The sequence below is a fragment of the Silene latifolia genome, chromosome Y, assembly GCF_048544455.1.
Source record: "Silene latifolia isolate original U9 population chromosome Y, ASM4854445v1, whole genome shotgun sequence".
NCBI classification, from domain to species: Eukaryota; Viridiplantae; Streptophyta; class Magnoliopsida; order Caryophyllales; family Caryophyllaceae; genus Silene; species Silene latifolia.
Window position 1 is genome coordinate 58595135 of NC_133538.1, and position 11634 is coordinate 58606768.

The window sequence follows — 11634 nt, forward strand, 5'->3', positions numbered from 1 at the left end:
TACTCATAAAGGAATTAAACTTTATCAAATGGACGTTAAGACAACATTTCTTAACGGTTATTTGAATGAGGAGGTTTTCGTCGAACAACCTCTAGGATTTCTCGATAGCAAGTTTCAAAACCATGTTTTCAAATTAGATAAAGCCCTGTATAGTTTGAAACAAGCTCTGAGGTCGTGGTATGATAGACTGCCAAAATATCTTCTTGAAAGTGGTTTTAAAAGAGGATCTGTCGACAAAACCTTATTTCTGAAAACTGAGGATTCCGATTTATTAGTCGTACAAATTTACGTTGACGATATTATTTTTGGTTCAACTAATGATCGTTTATGTAAGTATTTTTCAGAATTAATGACCTCAGAATTCGAGATGAGCATGATGGGAGAACTCAAGTTCTTCCTTGGACTCCAAATTCAACAAACTGCTGAAGGGATTATGATACACCAACAAAAATACATCAAGGAGCTAATCAAGAAATTCGGTATAGAAAATTCTAATTCTAAGCCAACTCCTACGGGTACAGAAAAGAAGTTGACTTTGGATGAAAACGGTAAGTCTGTCGATGAGACGACTTACGAGGTATGATTGGCTCACTTCTTTATTTAACTGCAAGTTGTCCTGATATTGTGTTCAGTGTATGCATATGTGCTCGATTTCAATCGTGCCCTAAAGAATCGCATATGATTGCAGTTAATAGAATCTTGAAGTATTTAATTGGTACATCTAAATTATATCTATGGTATCCTCTTGAGTGTAATTTCGATCTCATAGGGTATTCAGATGCAGATTATGCAGGTTGTTCACTTGACAGAAAAAGTACTTCCGGCATAGCCACATTTGTTGGACCGTGTATTATTACATGGGGGTCAAAGAAGCAAAATTCCGTTGAGTTATCTACTGCTGAAGCCGAATACATTGTCGTTGGGTTGGTATGCTCTCAACTTTTATGGCTTAAGCAACAGTTATATGATTACGGTGTTAATATTGGGTGTATACCTATTTTATGCGATAATACGAGTGCTATAATTATATCTAAAAACCCTGCGCAGCACTTATAAACTAAGCATATAGACATCAGACACCATTTTCTACGTGATCATGTAGATAAGGGCAACATAAGACTGGAATTTTGTAGTACAGAAAAACAATGGGATGACATTTTTACCAAAGCATTGGCTAGAGAACGTTTTGAGATTTTACGGTTGAAAACTGGTTTAATCGGTGGCAACTAAACTTGTCACAAATATTTTATTCTCTGTATGAGTGACTAGATTTGACGAGATTGTATGACTATGTCCGTATTTTTCGTTGCAAGCTTATTTGTGTTAAATGTTATATTATATTACGAGAATATTCTGTCTGCTAGTCATGTATATCTTATGTTTTATTACGAACCATAAAAGTCGGTAACAAATTATTCTTTTATATTCTTTTTGCCGAATTTCCTTGCCATAATTCTATCTCTTACCAAATTATATCCTACCATATCTCACAAAAACATTTACCCTAACAACTTATATTATCCTTGTTTTATATGGTAAGTACATAAAAATAATAAAAAAAATCTACTTACCATAATTCACTTTTATCAAACCCATAAAAGCCCCACCTCCATCCATCACAATCACCTCACAACTCTCAAAAATTTACTTCTCTCAAAACCTTTCCACACTCAACCTCCAAAAACAAATCACCATCATGACACCTGCTTCAACCCGTCTTCACTCACCCTCAACTCGGTCCACAACTCGGACCGAGTCCTCCAAACCACCATGCAACAAATCTTTTACCCCTATCAAAACTCCCTCACCTTAACCAAACCACAAGCCTACCAATCCTGATCATAACTGTGTTGATCCTAACTTAGAAGGGAGACGACGAAAGCTAAACAAAGGAAAAAAGAAGGTTGTTGGTTTTGAAGGTTCGGTGGAGGAAATCGAGGTAGTAGTCAATCAAGAAGGTCCTCAAAGAGCCATGTTCCGTGAGTACATGCCGAATGCAACATCATCGGGTCTTGATAAGGTTAGACTTACCGCGGATAAAAGGACGCGGGTAAACAATGTTATGCGATATGGTATTCATGGCGGCCGGTCCTATTCCGAGAAGTGGTATGGAAAAATTGAAGCTTTACAATTTTTCAAAGATTTTTAAACCTTTCGAGAATGGAAAAAGGTTAACTCTTTCGTTGGTCCGGTATATCCGATTAATGTAATCCAATTTTATTCTTCGATTTCCATGAGAAATAATATGTTGCATGCAATGGTCAATGAGTCCGAAGTCACCATCTCCCTTGCCGATTTTTGTACTCTGTTTTCGGTTCCTGATGATGGGATCGAAATAAACCCGAATGCGGAATGGGGGGATGAGACGGAGGAAGAGAAGCTCAAAATTAAAAGGACTTTTGATGTGGATGCTACGGGGTCGAGTAATATGCTAGCGGGACCGTTTACTCCCAAGTTAAAATTCTTTTTAAACTTTCTTTGGAACACGGTTGTCCCGAGGAGAGGTGGTCGTGATAAGTTGTCAAGCTATGAAATGGTGTTGGTCTCAAATTTGCTTGAAGGGACTAAGGTTAGTCTTCCTCGTCTTATTTTTCATCGAATCATTCAAACAAGCATTTCCGTCACCGAGGAGAAATTGTATACTACCGTAGACTTGCCGTTTGGGATGTGGATTTCTCGGCTATTGAAACAAAAAGGGGTGGTTGGGTCTTCTAGCTATGGTGTGATGGTAAAAGATGAGATGTGCGACACTCATCTAAAGTTTATGAAAATTGGAGCAATTGGACCTGATTTGGTGTTTTTGGCAAAGGGTAATGTGGTGGAAAAATCTTCAGATGTGGTGTCGATTGTGGAGCAAAAATTGGACTCGTTTATGGCGAGTATTTGTGAAAAATTGGATTCTTAAAACAAGTTGTTTGTGGAGTTGGTTTCGGGTTTGGGTAAAGAAAAGAATGGGGTTTGGGTTCGAATGGTTTGGGTCATGCCGAGGTCTTAGCCTACTTGCATAGGTTAGAAGATCGTGTTGATGCTATGGCTCGTGATGCGGCTAGGGCGGCTAAGGAGTGCGTTCATCATTCCAGGTCATTGGCTAACTTGGCTAGTCAAGGAGGGGTAATTTGGCGTGAGGGGAAGGCAATGCATGAGGACATGCGGGTTATTTACGAGGCTACTAAAGCCTTGTTCTTTAAGGTGCTTAATTTCAAGACGTGCCTCACGGCACAAGCTAACCATGTCCGCTCGTGCTTTGATCGTCTTAACTCTCTTGATTTTAGGACCTGTCCCGATTATGTGAACCCAAATGTCGTGAAACGCGACTATCCTTAAACCCGCCATAATCCTTTCCTTGCTTTCCTTTTATAAGACTTTCTATTTTGGATAATTGTCTAATTTGGCCCATTTTGGATTCTACTTCTATTCGGCCCATTAGGCTTTATGACTTGTTATTTTATTCGGCCCATTGGCATTAGACTACTTGGTTTGTAGTAGACATATCTTATATTTTGCATGCTTATCATAGATTACTTTCTCGTTTTATAATCTCTATATGCATGATTAATACGTGTCTCGATCTATATTATTCTAGTTGTTTTATGTCTATTCTCGTCTTTTCGATGATGTCAAGAGAGGGAAGAAATGATCGTGACTTAAGTATTTGCCTAAGCTTGCTCCTTGTCAGAACCTTTAATCTCTTAAGGTCCTTAGATGCTATACTTTGTATATAAGCGGATTGTTCTTGTGTTCAACTGACTATGACTTTTATAGTATTATGTTCAGGGGGAACTTACACTTAGTTACAAATTGTAAGAGACTTGCCATCATCAAAAAGGGGGAATTTGTTGGACCATATAGTAATATGATAAAGTTTTAATAATGACAAGTGTGTGCTTCGTATTATATTTACTCTTGCTCGTAATCATAATCGTTTGTTTAGTCTTTGTTAGATTGGCTTAGCTGGCAAGTTTTAGCAAGTATTGTTATAGCATCTTTAGCTATAACATTGAAGATTTGTGAAGCATTGTTCAAGTAATGTTATAGCAGCTTGAGCTATAACATTGAAGATTCTTAAAGCATCATAGCAACTGTAACTAGTTTCAAGTATGATGTTCACTCAAGCAAAAGGCTCGATCAAGTCTTTAACAAGCTCAAGATGAAGATCTTATGATCAAGATAGAGATGATCCTATTCTGAAGATCTCCAAGAAGATTAGCTAGTTTAGGTCTTCATCTAATAACGATATCTTAAGAAGAAATATTGGAAAAGTAAATTTATAGCTATTTCACCTATAACTTTACTTACCAAACTTAAGGTTATAGCTGTTTCTACTATAACTTTGAGTAGCAATTTTATGGCACGATTTTAATAGTTTTAAAATCATTTTAAAAAGATAAAATTCTTCAAATGTATTTCAAAATCATGTGTGTATATAATAGAGATGAAATATGGGTTGTTATAATGAATAATTCGCATTTCTCTATTGGTTAGTAAAACGGCTTATGGGTCGTCATGCTAGCTAGGGTTTGCTTGATTATTTGACCTAACCCTAATCAAAACAATGGCTTTTTGACCTAGCTAGACACGGCCAAGGGTTCTGCCGCACGGCTTGAGCCACTTTGGTTTCGTGAGTCCTCTAGTACAAGTAATCTATCAAATTAAATCTAATAAAATTTTGATAAGATATTCTTATATCTTAAATATATATTTGATTTGATTTGTTTACTTAACAGAAAATCATAGAGATTAATTTTAGGTAAGATAATATTTACTTTTATCCTATTTGCTTAAATTAAATTATCTCATGGATTAAATTAAGTAAGAGATAAGATTTATTTCTTGTGAAATAATCTTCCATCTCACAGCATCCATTAAGGTTTTTCCGAAACCCTAACCGTCCTCTCTACTATAAAAACACATGATAGTCTTTCAATGGAAATAAGCTTTTCGAAATATAAAAATCCCTTGCAAACAATTTTGAGTTTAAATTTAATCAGTTATTTTTATTGTTTTGCATTTGAAAAACCTTTGCAAAAAGTCGTGCTCTTAAAGTTGCATATTATTCTTAAGGTTACGTTATAAGATAATAGTACTTCATATTGTTTCTTACTCATTCAATTGTGTGAACACTTAGAAGAACAATCAAGTGCTTTCTTAGTAACTTAAGATAGTCAAATCGAATATCTAGTGGTATTCAAATTGAGTTATAGCTAGAGTTAGCTATACGAGTTGGGTTGATAATTTTTTAATCCGGGGAAAGGTACTAAAATTATTAATCAAGAATAGTGGACGTAGGCTTCGACGTGTGAAGCTGAACCACTTCAAATATCGTGTGTCCGTGCAGTTTTCCTTTTCGTTCATTTCATTGCGTTCATAATCACTTAATTAATTAGTTAAAGTTTAATCAATAAACTTTAAGTAATTAATCGTTGACATAAAATAAAAAGTGGGCATAAGTTTTTAATACTCGATTCAACCCCTCCCCCCCCCCTCTGCCTCGAGTATTTAGGCTGTGATAGACTCTTCACATACTACTCATTGGGAATTATGTACCAATGCTTACTTTGGTAAAAGAATGGTTGGAAAATCATTTCCAGATGAAAGATAAAAGGATATTAGCTTTGAGTCAAGAAGCTTATATTGATAAGATTCTTGATCGGTTCAATATGAAAAACTCTAAGAGGGGATTTCTGCCAGTAGGTAGTGGGATTACTTTGAGTAAGTCACAGGGTCCTACTGAGCCTAAGGATATTGAACGCATGAAATTGATTCCTTATGCTTCCGCTGTTGGATCTATCATGTATGATACGATATGCACACGTCCTGATGTCTTGTATGCTTTGTTTATGACAACTCGTTATCAAAATAATCCAGGTGAGTCACTGGATAGCCTTCAAGAATTTTCTTAAGTACTTGAGAAGGGCTAAAGATTCGTTCTTGGTATTTGGAGGGGATTCTGAGTTACGTGTAAAAGGTTACACGGAAGCCAGTTTCCAAACAGATAGGGATGATATCAAATCCCAGGCTGGTTTTGTCTTTATGATAAATGGAGGTGCGGTATGCTAGAGAAGTTTTAAAGAGTTAGTCGTTGCGGATTCTACAACGGAAGCCGAGTACATTGCAACATCTGAAGCTGTAAAAGAAGCTGTGTGGATTCGGCAATTTTTGGAAGGACTAAGGGTAGTTCCGACAGCTGAAGATCCTATCACTATTAATTGTGATAACGGTGGGGCAATTTTCCAAGCAAAAGAGCCCAAGTCTAGTAATAAGTCTAGATATGTACCTAGAAAACATCATGTAATTAGAGATTTCATTGAAAGGAAGGAAATAACAGTTTGTAAGGTTGGGACAGAAGATAATGTCGTTGATCCATTAACCAAGCCATTATCTCAAATTAAACATGATAGTCATGTAGTTTCTATGGGATTGAGACAAATGACGGAATTATTATAAATTATATGATATGTAATAATAATATTGTATTAATTATTTCATATATGATAATTGCATTTATCGTTTAACTCTTATCTTCATTTTTATTTGAAGTTAAATACTTTGTTTTGACCAAATAGGTTGTAGTGACAACGTCGAACCCTATTTAAGTGAAGTGGATTAATATTGTATTTTGTCCCTAGTTACTTAATGAGGTGACGTCTCGGAGTGACTCGATTGTAAGGGGATTGATGACAAGTTCGAATGTCATATGGCCATAGAGATGGCTAGTCAATTACATAGGCAGAATGTAGTGACACTCTGTTGGACAGTGACCATTTATAGAGTCCTTATGTTGTCTGTTCGTGGCAAGGATTTCTAATTATTCCTTCGAGTCAATTCTTTAGACTTGCGACTATTTGTCTAAGTTGTTGCAGTTTTCCGGTGGCTTAGGTTTTTGCTCTAGGTCGCGCCGTAAAAGAAGGCCAATGGGCATCTACTGGGGTATTGTGATCTGTATCGAATGAAGAAAATAGGTCAATAGGATTGTCCACCCATGTCATTTTTATCTCAAGGTCACTCGAGGAAAGGTGACTGAAAATGCGTGGCCATCTATAGTAGATTATCCGGTTTGACAGTCATTCTCCTGATCGAGGAAACAACTTTATGATATGATCTCGTGCAAGAATGACTTGAAAGACATCTTGCATTGAGTGGGTGATATTATTGGACAAGAGAATTGGTAGCTGACACTTGTGTCGGACAAGTGGGAGATTGTTGGAGTGAGTTTCATCCACAATAGTGCATCTACATACTACATCTCGTACAAGGAATATCAGGGATTTATTTTATATATTTGTCAGTTGATCAACGTTCAACGGTAACACTCTGCTGACTAGAGTTTGACGTTACTGTCGTGTGACGGCGGTATTCAACTGATCCCTTTAGGTCCCACCTATAGGATGATGCCCAAATGGAAAAACTAATTATTTGTATGAGATACGATTTAATTAATTCCTAGTATTAATCAACTTTTAATAAGTCATGTGAATGTGTTATTTGATGACGAGTTACGAACTCGGGCCAAGGGGATTTATTATTTAATTATGTGATAATTAATTATTAAATGTTAATTACAATTTATTAATTAATAGTTAATTAATTAAATTTATACATCATGTGTGTATATTGTGAGGTGGAGGTAATTAGCTATTTATATTTACAAGAGGTTGTAAAATTAGATAATAAGAGTTCATAAGACACATTTTATATTGATAAAATGGACTAATAATTACTTAATAGTTAAGTGGTCATTAGTTGTTAATTTGTATTGTTTAATTGTTAAATAATCAAATTAATATTTAATTATATAAGATAATTAAATATAAGACTTATAAGCATTTGTGGGACAAATGTCGATAACCAAAATGGACCAAAAATAGGTCCATATGGACCGGTTTTTGGTTGGCTTTAAGACCTTCCATTTGTCATATGTGTTGGTAGAATTCTTATGGGATGTTCCCATGAATTCTTTACATTTGACCATCTATATATACCCCCACAACACACATTTGCATGGACTTATTTTGAGATAAAATCCTCTAAAACCTCCTTCTTGGCCGGTCCATATAGTTAAGAATAGAAGACCATTTTCTTCATCTTTTATCATCAAAAACTTGATCAAGTTGTTGATCATCTAACTAAAATAATTCACAAATAATAATATACATAAAATATTATTAGAGTAACAGTATTTGTAGTAATATACAAGGTTAATTAGTAATATTATCTAGTTAGTAATATTAGTAGTTCTTTTGGGTTTAATCTTGGGTGCATCCAAAGGCGATCACCTATTTTGGTGATTCAAGTTCAAGGAGGATCATGCATCACCTATTACACTACGCCAAATCTGGCTATCAATAACGAGCGTATCACAACGGTTTGACACATTTAATAAGGACACTTAGATTACCGTTTTCCAAATATTGGCGAAAACCTAGACCGCGCTAATATGAATAACGATTTCCCTCAAAAACCGTTATTATAATGTGACAACCGTTATTATAATGTGACAACGGCTGCTTAACAAACCATTATAAAAAATATTTAACGGTTTCCAAAAGCTCGTTATAAACTCACTCTTATCAACGGTTGTTAGACAACCGTTACCAGTTTAAGAAAACTACATTTCGAAAACCGTTACTGAACTAACACCAGCAACGGTTTGTGGTACCCGTTGTTATGTTATAGATACGGGTTTCTTATAACCATTATCATTTTCTATTATGAAAGAACGGTTTTTCAATTCAACCGTTGTCACTATTTGATTAGATTTGTCAGTTTGACCACTGCATGCAAAACTTTATCAGAACTTTAATAAATATTCAATTTGACCAATAATATTCAATTTGACCAAAATAATTCTCTAAATATGTCTTCATAATGTTTTAGGTCAAAATCTAAATTATCAAACATTTACTCCTTAATTTCTTTCTAAATTTCTCTCTAAATAAAATCTAAATTATCAAACATTTACTCCTTTTACTTGCATTCTCCATAATCTCCCGGTTCATTATGATGTGAATGGAAACGGTTTAAAGCCTGATTTTGGGTGGTTGACGCAAATGATTTATGACTCTGATTTAACTTTGGTTAAAAAACTGTACGCTGTGTCTACAAACAAGCGAGGTTTTGTAGGCTTCGCTTTTATCGAGATTGACGAAGCCAACTGCCATGATAATTTTCGTCAGGCAAGAAAATTAGGGGCTATATTTGCGGGGGAAGATGCAGGGAAAGAGGACTTCTATTTGGATGCTAGACAAAAGGGCCCTTATCTATGGGTTTCGACCCATCTTGATCATCATCTGCTGAGACATTACAGGAGGCATCACATTCTTGCCAATGTCCCTATGCCATGGGAGAAAGAGGCCATTCCACCTGCGCTGCCCGCTGATGATGAAGAGCCGATCTACGACTTGATCTACACCGAAATTCATAAAGAGTATCCTAATACTTCATCAGATTCTAATAATTAAGTCTTTAATTATTATCTGGCATTATGAGTTGTATTTGGATTATGGTGGTTCTTTGACTTACAGTTTAATTATTTATGTTACTTGTTACGTTTTTTGTTACCCCATCCTCTGAAATTCAGAGACAATATCACCAGCAAAATTCTTGTGTCCTTCGGGAGTATGGTACTCCTTACACTCAAAGGCAATCCACCAAATAAAATATTATAACCGTATAATAAGATAATAAGAAATGGAAACGTTATAATAATAATAAGACAAAATGATAACGGTTCTTTTTTAAGCCATTATCATATTAAATATATCAACAACGGTTATTTTAAAGTCGTTGTCTTATTACACCAATAAACATCGGTTTTTCTTAAAACCGTTGTAAACACAGATCCACTGTGAAAACTAAAAAGTTTGTGATTTTACTAATGCCATGCCCTATTATTATTGGTTATTTGACCATTATTCACCTCATGCATGCATGCACAATTACAACGGTTCTTATAAAAACCGTGTTAGATTATGCAAGTCTAAAAAAATTGAAATTTGAAAGATATTAATAATAGAATGACTGATGGTGAACAAGTCATCTTTGTCGTCGTCGCCATCATTAATCTTTATAGCTTAAAAAAGGTAATCTCATTTTCATAGCTGTTGGCTTATATATGGGTCGTACTTGGATGATTGATGGTGAAATTGGTGATTCCATTTATAATCATACACCTGAAGCTGCTAGTTTAGATATAGAGGATGGGGGATATGATGTGTGTGTATACAATCGTTCACCTACACCTTAAGTTGTTTAAGGTGAGAAGTTTGCTGAAGATGATGGATTCGATGATTTTGAAGCTACCGGTGATGGGGAAATAAATGCTGATGATTTAATTGAGAAGTTGAGTCAATCTGAAATGCCTTTATTTACTTGTTGTAAGAAGTATACCAAATTGTCCGCGGTGGTAATGTTATATAACTTGAAGGGGTCAAATGGGTGGAGTGATAAGAGTTTTACCGATCTTCTGCTTTGATATGTGACATGCTTCCTGACGGTAATGTTCTTCCGAGTCGGACATATGAGGCTAAAAAAATGATTAGAGAATTGGGCATGGAATATGAGAAAATTACATGCTTATCCCAATGACTGCATATTGTACCGTAAAGATTATGAGAAATTATCATATTGTTTGCGCTGCTCTGTATGGAATTATAAGAGTAAAGAAGGGATCCCAGCTAAGGTTTTGTGGTATTTTCCAGTAATACTAAGATTCATAAGGATTTATTTGAATGAAGAAGATGCAAGAATGTTGACTTGGCATAGTAGTGGAAGGATTGATGAATGAAAGTTCACCCAGCGGATGGTCAACAGTGGAAAGAGTTTAACGCTAAATATCCTGATTTTGCCAAAGAAGCAAGGAAATTGTGTATAGCGCTCTCCGCAGATGGAATCAACCCTCATGGAAAGATGAGTACCAAACACAGTACTTGACCAGTTTTGTTGGCCATCTATAATTTGCCCCCATGGGTTTGCCTGAAACGGAAGTATCTGATGTTGTCTTTCTTGATATCTGGCCCTCGACAACCTGGAAATGAAATAGATGTGTATTTGGAACCACTTCTAGATGATCTGAAGATTCTGTGGAAAAGAGGGATACCGGTGTTTGATGGTTATAACAAGGAATGTTTCAATCTTAGAGCTACGTTATTGTGTACAATAACTGACTTTTCGGCGTACGGCAATCTTTCTGGACATACTGTACATGGGAAAGAGGCTTGCCCATTGTTTGTGTGTGTGGGGGAGGGGGTGTTGAATCATAATATTTGAAGCATTCTCGCAAGCAAGTGTACAGGGGAAATCGTCGATGGTTATGCCCTGATCATCATTATCGTAAGTTTCACAAGGCGTTTAATGGGTGTCCTGAGCAGCATAGGAGTCCTTAGACTTTGAATGGTCATGAAGTGTATGAGAAAGTGAAATATATTAAGATAACATATGGGAAGAAGGGACCTAAGTTATCTACTCGTGGTTATAAAAAAGATTATATTTTTTACCAAACTTCAGTACTGGCGTGACCTCCCAGTTAGACATTGCCTAGATTTTATGCACATTGAAAAGAACGTTTGTGATAATATAATCAATACGCTGTTGAATGTTCCGGGTAGGACAAAAGACAACAAGGCAGCTAGGGATGAT